Raw genomic sequence first — 17,822 nt, forward strand, 5'->3', positions numbered from 1 at the left:
TTTGCGCTGATTTTAGAACAGGAAAGGGGGTAACTCCCCAGCGCAAAACAGGGCCTCTTGGGGCTTTTTCAGGCACGGATTAACCAACGGGCCTACCGGGCCCAGGCCCAGGCCCAGGGGCCCATGAGCTCAGGGGGCCCCTAACCCAGAGCCTCTGCGTGACGTAGCTGTTCTTAACTTGATATGTACTAGGGTATTGATATGATGATATGCGCCGTAGCCGGTATATGCTAGGCTTAAGTCATTAATGTCTTTAACAGGGCCCCAAAAGTCCTACTGTTTAAAATAAAAAATAGCCTAAACATTCACTTTGAACATAGAAACCTTCATGATTCCTTTCAAGTGAGTGTTTATCCCTTCAGTTTATCTATAGGACTTTAGAGGGGCTGAGTACTCCATGCAATATGGGAGAAATCCAAAAAGCAAGTGCAAAACAATAGCATTAGAGCTGTGTCTAAGCACCCCCAACACACTATTTTTTGAAGATATCATATTGTTACGCCTATGATAGTAATTTTTCAAGAAAGAGAGAGGGTTGTGTGGGCTACAAATGTACACTATGGTTACAACTATCAAATATTTTTGTAATATAAACGTTGTTTATTTTGCTGATTACTCGAGTACTTTTGCGTTTTTAAACAACAATATCAATATTATTGCGGTGAAGGGGGGGGGGGGCTTGACACATCCAGGCCCAGGGGCCCAGGGTTTCTTCATCCGTCCATGGGCTTATTGCTTAAGTTTACAGTTGTTTTTCTGTGCACAATGCCTATAAGAAAATAATGTAAAAAGCTGTTAAGTAGACACTATAGTTACCAAGCAATATAGCCTTTTTGGCTCTACATGTCCATTCTATTTAATACATTTTATTCAAACTTTTCATCTGTATGGGCGATCACAGCATACAAATGTAGGCAAATGTAGAACTTCAGCCATAGATACAGTAGATAGATATATACTAGGGGTGTAAATCTCTCATGAAAAAGACGATCCGATTCGTATCTCGATACATGGGCACGATACGATACAAGAAAAGATGCACGTTGATAAAAAACGATTCAGGTGGTAACGTCATTGATGAGCTTGTGGGAGGGCAATGCCATTTGCTGTTGTTTTTGTCGAAGTAGTTCCACCCTCCTGACTTTCCCAAGCACCTTCGCAGCACTGCTCACATGCAAGGCCTTCTGGGCAGCCAGATTTAATGTGTGCGCGAAGCACAAAAGGTGAGGGGACATCTCGGCCTCCACTCCCGCCACAACCATGTTTCCGGCTTTGTCAGTCACCAGTGCTGGATTTATCATCTATGTTCCATTCAAGACATGCCTCTTTCAATAAAGCACCGATGTTTTTTCCCGTGTGTGATTCATTGAAGACTCTCGTCTGTAAAACATGGCTCGCTAACTCCCAATCCATAGTGACATAGTGCACGGTGATCGTCACATAAGAATCCATTGCACATGATGTCCAGGCATCGGTTGTAATTGCCACTCGTTCAGCACTTGAAAGCTTAGCCTTGAGGTCAGTTTGAGTTTTTTGGTACAGCTCGGGTATGCATTTTTCGCTAAAATGCTGTCTACTTGTACCTCGGCTCTAAGTCTTTAAGCAATTCACAAAATCCGTCATTTTCCACTACACTGTATGGTCCGAGGTCCATGGCGATGAAACGAGCCACAAGCGTCGTAATTGTAGCCCTCTCTAAGCTGTAACTTAGTTGTGGCTGATTGAGAAACTGTGATATATTTCTGTTCTCGGATGGGGTTATGTTTGTGCTGGTCGATGCAGTGCTACATCAGGTTCGGCAACACTGGCATGATGTCTCGAGATGTGAGTGCTGAGATTGTGGTACTGCCAGTGTACTTAATCACTGCCCTACATAACTTACAAATGATCAGGAGATACCTGTCTGAGCACTCCACCCAGCTGCTTGTCCAAGCACTTGTCCTCTCCAAGTTGGACTACTGCAACTCGCTGCTCGCCAGTCTCCCAGCATGCGCAACCCGCCCTCTTCAGAGGATTCAGAACGCGGCGGCCCGCCTGGTCTACAATCTACCCAGACGCTCCCACGTTACCCCGCTCCTCATCTCCCTCCACTGGCTACCCATAACGGCCCGCATCAGATTCAAGACCCTGGTACTGACCTTCTGAGCAGTGAACGGTACTGCACCCGACTACATCAAGTCTCTGCTGCAGCCCTACACACCCACCCACCACCTACGGTCTTCTTCAGACAACCGCCTGGTGGTCCCACCGCTCAAGACCGCCCGATCCCATCACAAGCTCTTCTCCTGCCTGGCCCCCCAGTGGTGGAATCAACTCCCCACCTCCATCAGAGACTGTCTCTCCACCTTCAAGAGAAGGCTCAAGACGCACTTGTTCCGGGAGTACAACGGTACTTAGGAATGGTTTGCTGAACCCAACGCTGGTTTCCTCAAGGATCACAATGACTCTTGCTTACACTGTTGCTCTTGTTTGTTAGTGGTAGCTGATTTAAACTATTTTCTATTTTAGTTAATCCTATTTTTATTGCTTTCCTACAGGTACACTTGCACTTAGTTTCATGTTGTTTAATTGTATCTTGTTTAACCACATGCTCTTATGGTTTCCTCCCTTTAGCACTTATTTTTTGGTTGTTCACAATGTGTACTTCTTGTTTTGGCTACCCGCAATGCTTTGGGGTTATCTTGTTGTTATTATCAGTGACCTATGCACTTTGTAAAGCTCTCTCTTGGAAGTCGCTTTGGATAAAAGCGTCTGCTAAATGAATACATGTAAATGTGAATGGCTTCATTTTTAACAAGTTTACCTTTCTTTTGTAGAAGCCAAATGTCTTCCAAACATTCAATTTGAGTTTCGATGGCGCATTGAAAATGTGTTCGATGTGGTCAGACATCATTTCACTACAGACTTGCATGTTCTGAGCTCGTAAACGAATGTTGCGTTATTCAAAGGGATAGCAGCACGCCTGATAGGCTTATGCTATGCGTGCTTTGGCCAATGACAGGCTGTCATTGTTCTGACTGAGCTCAAATGCACCAAGTCAGAGTGAGTGAGGGTTTTGGATAGCAACTTAACGTAGAGACGAACACTTGTGAACCGGTTCGTAACTTTTAAATTGGGGCAACAACCGATTTGTGTCATTTTAAAACCGATACGGTACTTCACGCATCGATGTAGTCATATCTTACACACTAAAAACGGATATCGATACGTATCGTTTTTTTTTTTACACCCCTAGTACGCACAAAAAGCTTGTTTACGCTGGTTTTCACGCACACTTTGTGATGTATAAAGGTTTACTTTACGTGAGAATGTGTGGGCCGTCAAGGAAACTTTTGAGCAGACGTGAGAATGTGCGGACCGTACTCAAAGACTTGTCTGGCTCTGAAACGTGGCGAATTCTAACTGAAAAGTGCAGAAACTCACCAAACATTACAAAATAAAGTTTCCACTACTACGTTTATGACGTTGACTATTCAAAAAACATAAAACTAAAAGTTTGATCATTAATGTGGATGATCACATCAAAATGCCAAAACCCAAAACGGGAAATGCTATATAGCCTTCTGTTTAATCCGCCACCACTTAATAACTTCTGTTAAACTTGAGCTGTCAGACGAACTACAAAATCACTCAGGAAATGCATGTCATGCGAACCCTATAGCTGCCATGCTGTTACGATGCGCCACCACTTCTTCATTTAAAGTTTTATATCGGACCATTTCTTCTTAATTTCTGCCATGGTCCGGTTCTCTGAACCCACAGCATTGATGGCCCTATAATAATAATGATAATTGTATTTGTAATGCACTTAACATTTAGCTAAATCTCAAAGTTGACAGAACAACTGGTTCAGGGAAGTGCAGGGGCGGAGGTGTCTGTGTTATGGTTAACTCTCTCTGGCCTACGGATGTAGCGGTACTAGCATCTCACTGCTCTCCTGTCCTTGAGCTGCTAACTGTAAAAATCAGACCCTTCAATCTGCCTCAGGAATTCACTGCGGTCATCATGAGTGCAGTCTACATCCCCCCCAGGCAGACAAGGCCGCTGCTTTGGATGAACTGTATGGGATTATCAATGGTCTGGAAAATGTGCACCCAGAGGCAGCCTTCATTGTTGTTGGTGATTTCAACAAAGCCAACATGAAGAAAGTCCTGCCCAAGTACTATCAGCACATTGACTTCTTCACACGTGGAGACCAGATCCTTGACCACTGTTATACAGCATTCAAGGGCAGTTACAAACCCCTCCCCCGCCCTGCTTTTGGGAAGGCTGATCACACCTCCATTCTTCTCCTCCCTCTATATGAACAAAAGCTTAAACAGGTCAGACCGGTTGAGAGGTCAGTTCACCTATGGAGTGACGAGAGTGTGGCGACCCTCCAGGACTGCTTTGACACCACTGACTGGCTGATGTTCAAGGAGGCAGCAGATGGGGACATTAACGAATACACAGACACTGTTTCCAGCTACATCCAACACTGCATTGATGACATTGTCCCCAAGAAGGTTGTCTGGTCTTTCCCAAATCAGAAGCCCTGGGTTGATGCCGCGGTTTGGGCCAAGCTGAGAACCCGCACTGTCGCCTTTAACTCTGGGGACCCTGATGAGTACAGGAAGGCCAGATACGACCTTCTGAAGGCCATCAAAGCAGCGAAAAGGGCTTACAGGACCAAGGTGGAGTCCAGCTACCATGGCTCTGACCCAGGCGATGTGGAGTGGACTTAAAGCCATTACTGACTACAAAGGGAGAGGCTACAATGAGACGCAGTCCTCTGTCCTACTGCCAGACAAGCTGAATTCCTTCAACGCTCGCTTTGAGAGGGACAGTGACCCCCTGAAGTAAAGCTACCTGAAGTCCAAGCCAGTGGTGTGCCTACACTAACTGTGGCTGAGGTGAGGCTGTGCTTTAAGAAGATCAACGCTCGCAAGGCACCTGGCCCAGACAGCATTTCAGGTAGGGCCCTCAGGGGCTGTGCTGACCAGCTGGCAGCGGTCTTCAGTGACATCTTCAACCTCTCCCTTAACCTGTCTGTACTCCCCACCTGCTTCAAGAGGACCACCATTATCCCTGTGCCCAAGAACACCAAGGTCACATGTTTGAATGACTATCGCCCGATAGCACTGACCTCTGTCATCATGAAGTGCTTAGAGCGGCTAGTCAAATCATACATCTGCTCTTTGCGTATTTTTTGTTGTTCTGTGTACCTGACAAATAAAAAAGACTTGACTTGAGAAGTGCTACAGATTAAAAACAAGAAGGGCGCAAATAGTGACAGTTTTCCACTCCGCCGACTTTGTTTTGTCGCTAATACCTGATGACAGGCCGCCAAACAGGACACATTTTCTGGCCTCCACATCTGTTGTCAGAACCTCGATCTCACAGTCACCGTATTTCTTCGAATAAACGCGGCGGTGTTTAACGTTCATTTTTGGTGCGGCGTTTCTTCGAGGGCGGCGTTTCTTCGAAGAAATACGGTAATTCAGACAAAGAAATGACCTCAGGAGCGCATTTATAGTCCATCTGCATATTCATTATGGGAGGAGGCAAGGCGGGGTCAGTGGCTTGTTCACGTAAGGTCAATCTCACGTTGATTGTGATTTATAAAGGAAAGGTGCGCAGGACTTGGCGTACGACCGTTTTTATACATATGAATATTTCTGTGCATAGGTACTTTTCGAGTTTTGGCCGTACGCCTTCTTCTGGTATGAAAGCTGCGCAATCCTTTATACATGAGGCCCCAGAGGTGTAATAAAAAAAACTGTGCGTATGATTCTTACTAAAGGGTACGTACGTCCAAATACCTAAAATGGCGTATGCCCCCCAAAAAATCTGATTCATAAAACTGTGTGTACGCACACCTGTAAGCAAAGTGTGCGTACATGAATCAGCATTTTACCCCACCCTGAACACGCCCATTTTTTTTTACCATAAATGGTCAATGCAAAGCACCTCATGAATGCTAATCCAGTATATTAATAACCCTGGCATGCGATTGTTCTTTACGGTGAATCATGGCGATCTGTGAAAAAAACAACAACAAAAAAAACATTATTTGGTGGCCGGTGGATCACCAATAAATAAAAAAAACAGTGCTAGTGGCCTCAACTGTGCCAGTGATACCCCGAGTCGACATACAATTTGAAAACAAAAGCGATTTGTTATGAACAGTAGTCTATAAAAATTTGGACTGATAACAAGGACGTAAATTGTAGCGATTGCGCGGAAGCTTAACGACTGTATTTCCAGTTTTTCACATGATGATATATGCACAGTATTAAATAAATATATTTAGTTATACACTGTGTTCTGCAGTTATCTAAAGGTAGGATATGTGATGTTATCCTGTATTCCATGCAGTCGGGGAATCTCCCCCTCCTGAACTCCCGTAGTGGACAATATGATGGTGAGACAACGCTGAATTTGGATTTAAAATTTAATTTGGATTGTACAAGGTGTTTATGGAACAATTATCACTCAGTACAAGCACGAATAACTGCTGGATTTAATCTTCATGATAACGATGATATGGAGTGAAAAAAACCTGTGAGCAAAACAAAATATATATATATTAAGAGTAATTGTTCTTCCCACATTTACTTTCTGCAATCTGACTACAGTACGGTCATCTGTGTCGTAAATTTCCATTGTTTCCAAAATGTGCGTAGGTCTTCGCATGTGATAGTTTGCGTGGAGCACATTCTCCCGTCAAGTTTTTTTTTTTTTTATCACAACCTTTGCGTGAGAAGTGGCATATGCACATTTTCAGCCCCCTTTTGTGAGAATACCATGTTTATAAATTAAGACCCCTGGTAGACCACCAAAGACCACTATGATGAATATTTGACAATAGATTTATTGGTGAAATTGTACAGTTTGCCTTGAATTCATTCCCCCTGACCCACTCGTTTTCCGTCTGCCACTAATTTCTGTATTTTGACAGCCTCTTTTGCTTCACAGGCAAACTTTAGTCAGAGGTAGAGTTATTGGCCGTTGTTGTGCCAAAATCTCATTCCCTGCCAGAATTCCAGTCCCCTATGCGTGAAAGCGTGCACTGCCTATGGAAGGCCGTTTGTACCAAAACCCCAAATTTGATGTTTGTGTACAGATGGCATATTAACCGTGTACAGATGCAATTTTTTAACTTCTGTTTGGACCATCTATGCTTCCATGCTATTGGTTGGCGTCAACATACCTACCCCTTTTGATGTTGGGACCAAAATAGCCACCCCCCTTTTGACGTAGTGTCTGCGCTAGGCTGTACGTAGTCCTACTGTGATCATGTGGGCTCTTACATAGCTATCATTTAGTATTTGTGACAGTTCATTTGTGTGGGGAGATCAAGTTGTGCCGTTTATCCTGTATCCCACTCCAGTCCAGTAGGTGGCGGAAATGCACATATACCTTGTTTGCTAACCACCATTGAAAGAACCAAAGAAGAAGATGAACACATTGGCTGTTTATCAAGCCCCAACCCCTCGCCTCTCGGCTGGAGGCAACAGTCCAGGTGTGTGAAGGTGGTATGTCCTGTTGGCCTTGGCTTTTTGGGCACAGGGATGATGGTGGAGGACTTGAGACAGGCTGGCACATGGCATGTCTCCAAGGAGGTGTTAAAGATGTTTGTAAACACAGGAAACAGCTGGTCAGCACAGTGATTGAGGGTGGCAGGAGAGACAGAGTCTGGCCCAGCTGCTTTGCGGGGTTCTGCCTCTTGATAAGTCTGTTAACTTCACCCTCCTGAATGGAGAGAGTCGTCACTGTAGAGGCGGGAGGCCTCATGGATGGGAAGGGGTAGTTCAGGACGTTGGTGGAGTGGTGGGCTCTGGGCTTGTAGTTGGTGATTTGCCTTAGCCCTCTCCAGACAGAAGCAGAGTCGTTAGCATGAAACTGACGTTAGCATGAAACTGACGCTTCAGTTTCTCAGGGTACAGTTGTTTAGCCTCTCTCTCCGCCTTGCTAAACCTGTTCTTCGACTCCTTGAATGTGTCTCTATTCCCACTCCCAAAAGCTTCCTCCTTCTCTGATCTCAACCTTCTCAGCTGTGCTGAGAACCAGGGCTTGTCGTTGTTGAAGCTCACCCTTGTGCGTGTTGGTATACAGCAGTCCTCACAGAAGCTGATGTATGATGTCACAGCCTCAGTGAGTTCATCCAGACTATTGGTAGCAGTCATGAACATATCCCAGTCAGTACATCTACATTTAGTCATTTAGCAGACGCTCTTATCCAGAGCGACTTACAGTAAGTACAGGGACATTCCCCCCGAGGCAAGTAGGGTGAAGTGCCTTGCCCAAGGACACAACATTATTTAGCACGGCGGGGAATCGATCCGGCAACCTTCTGATTACTAGCCTGACTCCCTCATCGCTCAGCCATCTGACTCCCAGTACAGTCCAAGCATGCCCGCAGATCCTCCATAGCCTCACTGGTCCACTGTTTTGATGTCCTCACAACAGGTTTACAGATTTTTAATTTCTGCCTGTATGCAGGAATCAGATGGACCATGGTATGGTCAGAGCGGCCCAGTGCTGCACGAGGGACGGCGTGGTAAGCTCTACTGACTGTAGTGTAGCAGTGATCCAGAATGTTTTCTTCTCTGGTTGGGCATTTGATGAATTGTCTGAATTTAGGGAGTTCGTGGCTGAGATTAACCTTTGTAAATTTTAACCTTTGTTAAAGTCGCCGAGTACAATAACAAGGGAATCTGGGTTTGCTCGCTCCACACTCAGAATCTGGTCGGTGAGCGTGCGCTGGGCCTCTCTAACCTATGGACCCGGCGCCATGTAAACTCTTTAATAAATTCTTGTGGCGAGTCAAAAGGTTTACAGATTATAAAACATGATTCCAGATCAGGAGAACAATGTTGCAGAATTACTGTCACATCTACACACCAGCCACTATTGATGTAGAAACAAATACCACCACCTTTGGTTTTGCCAGAGAGTGCAGTATCCCGATAAGCTCTCATGAGTTGAAAGCCTGCCAGTTGTAAAGCGGCGTCCGGGATCAAATCGCACAGCCATGTCTCCGTGAAGGACCAAACCGAAGATGAAAGAAAGTCTCTGTTTTTCACCATCAGTAGCTGCAATTCGTCCATTTTATTGCACAGTGAACGTACGTTAGAGAGGATAAAACTTGGAAGCACTGTTCGGGTTCCACGTCTGCGTAGCCGAACTAGCGCTCCCGCTCGCTTTCCCCTTCTACGGCGTTTCACTGCATGAGCAAAGCCTAGCGCGGCACTGGCTGGAATTCCCACTAAATCTGCCGCTGGAAACAGAAAAAGTGGGGACACCCACAAAGTGGGCACTCCACAGGAGTTGTGGTCCTTATGTTCAGAAGTACTTCTCTTGTTAGAGAACCCCGGATATCTTGGCAGAACACTGAATTAACAGATAAAACGAAACAAAACAGAGCGCACCTAACAACCACGGACGCCCTCACCGGCGCCATCTTACATTAGTGAGAAGTGCAGAAGAAGACGTGTAGCATTATATAAAATTATATAAAAGACAATTAATGTAAATAAACCCGTTTGTGGTCCCCCCCCCTGCCCAATAAGAATCAATAAGAGAATCAATAAACAGGATTGATAAGGAATCGGAATTGTTAAAATCTTACCAATACTCATCCCTAGGTACAACGCAGTTGCTAGTTACCTGTAGTCTAGCTGTATATAGTCATGGCAATCCTCACACAAACTACCAAAATTATTTTAGATTTTCGAAACGGTTTGATCGGTACAGCCAATCACAATCTGCAGCAAAGATGGCAAACAGGAAATTGTGTCGTATCTCAGGAAATCTTTGATGGATTCAAAGCTGCATTTACGCAGAACCCTGTTCTGAGTATGTCAAAAAAGTTTTTTGTTCATTTTAGCTGCTTTAATGGCTTGGCCACCTCATTGCTCCTTGCAGGTGTATTTTACTTTGTATTCATTTTAGTTGTCCCCTCTGTAGGAGCTATGAAAAGTCAAAAGATACCCTGGAGACCAGAAGAAAAGGATGCAGTTTTTCAGCACTTGGGGAAATACATTACCTTGCAAAGAGTACCAGGGAAGACGGCGTGCATGGCATGCCTCAAGAAGGAGCCTACCCCCCACAGAAGATCATTCACAATTCGATTCAAAGCATGAAGAAAAAAATGGCTTGTGCTAAAGCAGGATTAAAAAGACGAGATGAGATGGCTGGTGATGGTTAGAGAGATAAAGGATGAGGGTGGTGACTTAAATGGTTTGTTAAATTAAAAATGCTGGTCAAGGGCTATAGATGGTTAGCTGAGGTCTAAAGAGGGTTAGTGAAGGGCTAAAGGTTAGTTAGGGGCTAAAGTTAACGGCGTTAGCAAGCTAGCGAGATCAATTCGTTGGCTCTAATTAGACCAACCACATTATCTTGTTCGGGAATCAAGCTAATCATTTGTTGGTAGTTGAAAATATATAATTGTTGAAAAGCCAATGTCACCTTAAACCTGGTTCTTCAGTACTAGTTTTACTTCATTATATAGAGTCCAAGGACGCGTCTAAACAATGAAAGCCTCAACAGCACGACGAAAGCTGAATCCATCGAAAGATGCAGCACATCATGTGTCCCCAAAAACAGATAAATCCTATCTGGAGATACACGTAGTTGACATCGATAAAAGTGAGCAGGATGACAAACTTTCTGACTACACATTTTTGTACAAAGTACATCCTATAGGCCTACACTTCTTGCTCACTTGTATCCAGTACAGGTAGTTTCCACTGTAAATACCAAAATAGAAAAGCATGGTGTAATGTTAATTGATTACCATATATTATATATTTTTATTTGAACACTCAGTAGCCACAACAAGATGACAAACTGTTCAGTTAGCAGCCATCTGCTTTCATCACTTGAAAACTGTAGTAGACACATACCTTTGATACCTAACCCTACAATTCCTCCACAAAATAAATAATAATTTCAAAACATTTTCTTTCTACCAAGGCAGAGAGTTTTTGCAAGAATTCATACCCAAAGGAGATTTTGTGGTTGAATACAGAGGCAAATTGATGACACAGCTGGAAGCTGATATATGTACAAAGCAGTACAAGGAGTCTGAAAAGGTGTTTGATTTCAAATGGAATGGAAACATGTGGTGGTAAGTACAGTTGATTTATATCTAGCTGACTTGGTATTTGCACAACTTGAATACAACTGGATGCAGTTAAATTTAATTAGATATATTTACCCGGCTCAATTCTGTAGGTTACACTGTTCTGTAGACCTACAGCAGTCATTATAACTCCACCCTGCTTTCTTGACTTTCCTTGAAAATCAGGAGACCGCAGATAGAGTGCGGCTAGTCTGGGTTGTTATATGTTTTATCAACTGCTAAGGCAGTTGAGTCTAAGACAGATTCGAGATACCGCAAAGATTGCGCCTTATGCGTTTTGATCCCTGCAAAGACAGCGGCTTGTATTTTGTTTTTACATTTTAATTTTTAATTATTTGTATTACTTTATGACATGTATTATTGTTTCTATAGATTTTATGTATGAAATACATGATTCTTGTATGAAATATGCTATAGAAATTATTATTATTATTAGAAGTGTGTTTTGCCACCGAGTCATTTGAAATGTTCTAAATCACACTAGGAAAAGTTAGTTTAAGGTTATTTTGCTATTGTTTCTGTTAATTTCTGCCAGCTGCGCATTCAGTGTTAGTTTCATTTTATCCACGTCATTAAATATGCATGTAACATGAATACCAATGTCTGATGTCCTGCTTTCAGCTCATCAATGGTGCACAGACTGCTGTAAAGGAACCTCTACTGACAAAAAATGGAACCCAAGATGAATCTGATGTCATTATTTTGCAGGCATGTAGGAATCATGCTATAAATATAATTGTTATTCAGGCTACATGTCTGAATGACAGAACCTTATACATGGTAACCCCTGTGACATCTATAAGAATGTCTGTTGTCCTGCTTTCAGCTCATCAATAGTAATCAGACCCACAATGAAACCAGTGGTGGCTCAGATGTTCCTGTCTTCTAGATGTGAGGTAAGAAACTAAGTGAATGAATTGATAGGTATTAGACAATCAACAGAATGGGGGCACTATGGGTTACCCCAAACAGGGTTTGGAGTTTGTGATATCAGCAAGTGTTACTGATTGTAAGGACTCGTCTATTTATAAAAGGTGTCATTTGAATAGTGTTCTATTACAAGAACTATTTTCCCAACATCTGCCCCTTTGTGTTTTTTTTTTTTACAAATCTTTTGTATTAGAAGAACTTAATCAATTGTCAAGATATTTTCAATTTAGTTTTGTTGATTTACTGATCAAATAAAATCTCAACTCACATATTCCTAATTTCATTTTCCTGTTTTAGATGAAAGACACAAGTTTTGAAGATTCTGCTGAACTATATTCTTCAGCAGACAGTACAGATCAGTACATTCCAGATACTTCCTGTGACAATGAAGACAGTGACTCTAGCTTGAAAACAAGTAAAAAAACAACACTGCCGTGATGACACACTTGAGGGTTTTGGCTTAATGGGTTTGACTGACCCCGTCTGTGACTCCACAATGTCAGACAACAACACTCTTGACAGGTCCAGCCTTACATCTGAAGCCACTGGAGCACAAGAAGAACCCTGTTTAAGTCAGAACATAAATGACAGCAAAGTTGTCAATGCTTGCCCCAAAAAAGGTGCAAGCAGGGTGTACAACAAAATACATTATTGTCTGAATTGCTCTAAGCCTTATTCTAAGATGGCAAGGCATCTAGAAATTGCACACAAAAATACAATGGATGTGTCTAAAGCCCCAAGCTTTCCAAAGGGTTGCAAAGAGAGAAAGAAACAGATAGATTATGGCCAAATCCCAATAGTCCCCCTTACCCCTAGCCCTTAGTTTACCCCTAGCCCTTGACCCTCGAAACTGAGGGGTAAGGGCTACATATCCCTAAGAAATGGGACGCCACTTGGTTACAGGTACGTCATCTAGCACGCATTTATATCTCCAAAGCAAGTAGTGTTATCCACTGATAATAAACAAAATTGGCTGCTAATGGAGTTTACTTAGAACTGTAGACATGCTAGTAAAAGAAATGCAGGACTGTTGTGCAATTCAGCACAGTAAGATTAGCGTACAAACTAGCGATTTTTAGAAACGTTTCAATTAGGAAAATGGTTGCAAATATATATGTCCAGGACTGTGTATAGCACAAAACAAGACTGTCATAATTTTTTATTATTTTAAATTAATTATATTTTTAATTAATTAAATCAATTAATTAAGCCGAAAATATTACATTTATTGGACTCTCTGGATGATCTGGCCGCAATTGTTGCCGGTCGCGCAGTATTCACATAGCCCTAGGTTTCAAGTAAGCTCCCGATTGTACTTGGTATAGCCCTTATTTTTAGCCCTACCCCTAGCTCAAAAAGAGTATTGGGACACCATTAACTCTCACGGGAACGCGCAAAACTAAGGGGAAGGGGTAAGGGGGAGTATTGGGATTCGGTCAACAAAAGGAAACTACGCTCACAATACTGGTGTTATTGAGTCAGGAAAGGGGGAGCTAGTTCCATCTAAACGACCAGGTATAGAACCAAAGGGAAAGGACTTCATGCACTGTGCTTACTGCAAAGGACTTTTTACAATGAAGGTCCTGTGGTGGCATTTGCTTCGTTGTACACTTAAACCTGTATCAGACAAATCCAAACCAGGAAAGAACCGTGTTCAGTCCATGTGTGCACACACAGGGCCAGTGCCTTCACACACCAGTATACAACTGTGGAGTTATCTGTGCCATGACTACAAACACAGTCACGGATATAATAAAGAAATATAGCTTCAAGCTGAGATGCGGGTTCCTCCACAAGAAGGGAAAATATTATAAAAAGGTACATTGTAGAAGATTGAGAGTTGGACAACAAGAGAGAAAAACTACCTTCATGTTTGACCAACAACAATAACTCATGAGAATAAAATTACAAGTCAGTCTCTATCCTCTCTGCTATACACCAACTGTTAAGATTTTATGAATAGAAAGGGCAGAGTTTTAGCTTTGGTCAGCTTTGGGACAAAGGTTAAGAAGCAGTTGACATTTCAATTCAAAATTGCATGAAATTGTGCATGGTACATCAGAATGATGTCCCCTTGAAGCCAAAAATGTTTGAAAAAACAGTCAAATTATATATTTTTTATTGACACAAAGATATTGAGGCAATGTGTACATTTACATAAATACACCCCTTTTAGACATTTTGTATTGCATTTCTCATTCCATTTCACCCTATATAAAGACACATCTGCCCGCACACTATCCCCATCCAAGCTGTTTCCCACTCTCCCAGCACAAGTCATGCCAAAGCAGAAATGCTATTGCAGCCGCATGAGGTGTAAATATGTAAATGTAAAATTGCCTCCCACAATCAGAAAATTCAGTGCAACACTGTTCAGAATTTCTCAAATATAGCTTGATAACCACATACTTACTCTGCTTGAGTAGATCTTTTTCTAGGACCTCAGTCAATCCACAACCCAGAATTACCTTGTCTACAATTGCATCCATACAGGTTTAGCATTTGATGATTTAGAGGCCGACTCTTTGATACCATTAAACTACACAACATGCACAGTCAGGGTGACCAACAAGATTATATTAACTAACAAACAATAACATTACAAACATCTAACTGAACGAACACAACAACTGAAATCCTTCGCATGGCTGTTGTAACCGAACAATTTTCCACAAGTCTGCGTTTTTTGACATGCCGCACTGCATGCTAGGTACTCAAAAGCGCTGACACTGATTATCTAGCTGTGCTCCGACTGCGTGATATGAGGAGATGCTAGTGGCGCGCTAAGGTCTCAGAGTCTCCTGCATTAACAAGTTCTGCCCGATTAGCAAGCTATTTTTACTAATGTTTTGTTGGCGATTGAATGGTAATGCAAGCTAGCTAAAAACAATGTTAGTTAGCTTGACTAAACTGGTTTTCATAGCAACAGACATCAACAAAAGATTACATCAAAGATAACAACTTCGCCAAATATGACTGCAGCTTTGTATACCATATTGTGTTATGGTTGTTTGAGTTAAACAACTTGCTAAATGAATTAAATGCCTGTTAAATGTCTAATCCAACTAAATGTATAGAAGAGAGAGTTCCAATCACATCTGAATTATTTTTAAACCTACAGGTTTAAAAGGTTACCTTTGCCTAAACTGACATGCACCAACTCAGAGAAATTAGATTCAACATCCATTTACACATTTAATCTCTATTTTTGACTCTACTCTTAAGGCATGGCTATGTTCACCTTAACGTCTGCACCTCTCTGTCACCAATTGTCTCTGGAAGGGGGGGGTCGGGGCTTCACAGGGTGTCTACAGGTATAAGTTAAATTTAAGACCTTTTAATACCACTCCCAAATGAAATTAAAGACCAAACTTACGATGGAATTACAAATCAAAAGTGGAATATACAGTAATCTTTCAACAATCGGTTGAGTTTAAGAACATTGGGCCTCATTCACCAATATCTTCTTAAGTTATTACTTAAATTTGTTCTTAAGAAAGTTCCTAAGAAAAATCTGTGTGATTCATGAAGCGCTCTTAAACAGCAGAATTGTTCGCAGGTGTGTTCTTAGAATGATGAATCCCAATATTTCGTAAGTTGAAAGCTCGTTCCCAGTTGCTCCTATTTAGCATAGATAAACACCCCGTTAATTCCCACAAAAGGGCATGATATGGCAGCGCCGTGTGCACACTCAGAAATGTCAAAACGACGCGGTGAAGGCCTCGACAAAAGACAGAAAAACGTAATAATTCTGAAGTGGAGGTACAGCTGCAAGAAGTTAGCGACAAACAACACATCATATTTACGTAATAGCGTTGGCTGTGGATCAAATCAGTAAATAAAACCGATGCATGGTATGCAATTACTCATGCAGTGAACACTGTATCTGGAGAAGTGCGCAGAACTGATGAAGTAAAAAAATTAATGGTTTAACTTAAATCTGAATTCTTAAGCAAAAAACTGTTTTTTTTACTGTTACAAATATCCATGAGGACTGCTCTTGGTAGCCTAAAGCGTTCCAACAGGTAGCCTACTCGTCGCTCTCTGCAAATAAATCGGTATGGTCAAGGAAGATGTGATCCCTCCTCAGGGAACGATCTGCAACATTTTGCAGCAGCAATAAATACGCCATTGTGTGGTGTAGTCCTAGTGTAAGGAATAAGCCTACTTTATAAATACAGTGATTAGTCACTTATTATTTGATGGCAAAGTTCCCTGTTAACATAATTGATTTGAATTGAAGGCAAAGCAAGGCTAGTTTACAGTTTTTTGAATGACCCATCTCAGAGTAGTTTTATAGAATGTACAGTTATTGTATTGAAAAAAAAAAGACATAACATAATTGCTGCAGTAAAGGCTTCATTTGCAACAGGACAAGAAATATGCAATATAGCTTCCATTTACTGTATTACCCGAGCTCTGGCCCTTCTCTGAGCGCCACCACACATTCTAACTCCTCTCCCTTGTCCCTCTCCCTTGGCCTGGTACTTGTCTTCCTCTCCCTTGTCCTGGTACTTGTCTTCCTCTCCCTTGTCCTGGTACTTGTCTTCCTCTCCCTTGCCCTTGTCCCACTCCTCTCCCTAGTCCTGGTACTTGTCTTCCTCTCCCTGGTCCTGGTACTTGTCTTCCTCTCCCTTGCCCTTGTCCCACTCCTCTCCCTAGTCCTGGTACTTGTCTTCCTCTCACTTGCCCTTGTCCCACTCCTCTCCCTCGTCCTGGTACTTGTCTTCCTCTCCCTTGTCCTGGTACTTGTCTTCCTCTCACTTGCCCTTGTCCCACTCCTCTCCCTAGTCCTGGTACTTGTCTTCCTCTCACTTGCCCTTGTCCCACTCCTCTCCCTCGTCCTGGTACTTGTCTCCCTCTCCCTTGTCCCACTCCTCTCCCTTGTCTTCCTCTCCTATGTGCAGGCATTACTGTATTCTTACTTTCTCTTGTTGCTCTATATTGTTCTTTTCCCACACCAGATCAGCCCAAAGAGGTTCTCTTTACTGTCTATACCATAAGGTCATGCTATTAAAAGAACCTCAACACCTGAGTGTTTCCTAGTTGGGAATCAGCTGTGATGTACAGTATTCGCATAACCTAAGCTGTTTCTCAGTAGCAATATAATAAAATACAGGGGATATATTTCTGTTCACTTTGACTTTAGCCAATAATTTAGGTTTTGAACATGAATTTATCTGTTTTGCTGACAGTGTGAAAGCATTGGTAAATTGGGCAGTAAAAAATCGATTGTTTTGGTCTTGGTTGAGCTTGTGTGTAAAAGAAGTTCAAGCATTTAAAATTTGTGTTCACTCTGCATTTTGTGTCAAAGCAACAAGAAATGTGTTTATTGTACAGCCTACACAGACGGATGTTGTGCTCACTGTGTTAAGAGTTTAGGAAACGTATTAAAGATATTGAAAAAGCGATTCATAGCGATTGTAAAATACTGTATTTATATAGGACTAGCACAATTCATACACAATGGAAATTCCATGTGCATTACTGTTACGCACGACCCCCGTTAGGGAGGGGAAGCTACGCCCCACTGCTCAAGAACCCCCAGTGGTCAGAAAAAGAGGCATGGAGTCGCGGTGCAAGCAAGGGCACAGACACAATGTCACCGTTCAGAAAAAAAGGCATTTATTGGCCACGGCGATAGTAGGGAGAAGGGGCTGGACGGGACCAAAGCAAAGAAAATAATATATAGTCCACCCTTACCTGTCCTGACTACCAACCAAACAATACTGACTAGCTGGCGCTCGAGCAGAACGCCCTAAAC

At 42.5% G+C, this 17,822-nt stretch overlaps 1 long non-coding RNA gene and 1 pseudogene across 1 annotated transcript; one reads left to right on the forward strand and one right to left on the reverse strand.

Annotated features, from left to right (window-relative positions):
• Positions 1-8,658: 8,658 nt before the first annotated feature.
• LOC146260454 (uncharacterized) lies at positions 8,659-9,445 on the reverse strand (annotated as a pseudogene).
• Positions 9,446-10,355: 910 nt separating this feature from the next.
• On the forward strand, positions 10,356-11,807 carry LOC146260455 (uncharacterized). The gene is made up of 3 exons (XR_014729612.1): positions 10,356-10,632; positions 10,960-11,113; positions 11,750-11,807. It is a non-coding gene; the product is annotated as an uncharacterized LOC146260455 (long non-coding RNA).
• Positions 11,808-17,822: the final 6,015 nt, after the last annotated feature.

Source organism: Hypomesus nipponensis, chromosome 13 (genome assembly GCF_054491055.1).
Source record: "Hypomesus nipponensis isolate SF chromosome 13, ASM5449105v1, whole genome shotgun sequence".
Classification (NCBI taxonomy): Eukaryota; Metazoa; Chordata; class Actinopteri; order Osmeriformes; family Osmeridae; genus Hypomesus; species Hypomesus nipponensis.